This window comes from Penaeus monodon, chromosome 28, assembly GCF_015228065.2.
Source record: "Penaeus monodon isolate SGIC_2016 chromosome 28, NSTDA_Pmon_1, whole genome shotgun sequence".
Taxonomy (NCBI): domain Eukaryota; kingdom Metazoa; phylum Arthropoda; class Malacostraca; order Decapoda; family Penaeidae; genus Penaeus; species Penaeus monodon.
Genome location: NC_051413.1, coordinates 27,744,977 through 27,745,199, shown reverse-complemented (window position 1 = coordinate 27,745,199; position 223 = coordinate 27,744,977).

Below are 223 nucleotides of genomic sequence, written 5' to 3'. Positions count from 1 at the left end.
TATACTAATGTGTATGCATGTCTACTGCACAGATTTTCTTTAGCTTGTCAAGATTTCACCTTTTTTATAAATTTCTGAAAGTCTCTTTTTGCTCCGACAATCTGTAGATAAAGTACAAGCTTTTATAGCATTTTCCGAAACTCGGAAAAAGCTTCTTTCGTCTTGAAATAAATATTCAAGGAAATGGGTTTGTGAAGCGTGACCCTCCGGTCTTCTTAAATGT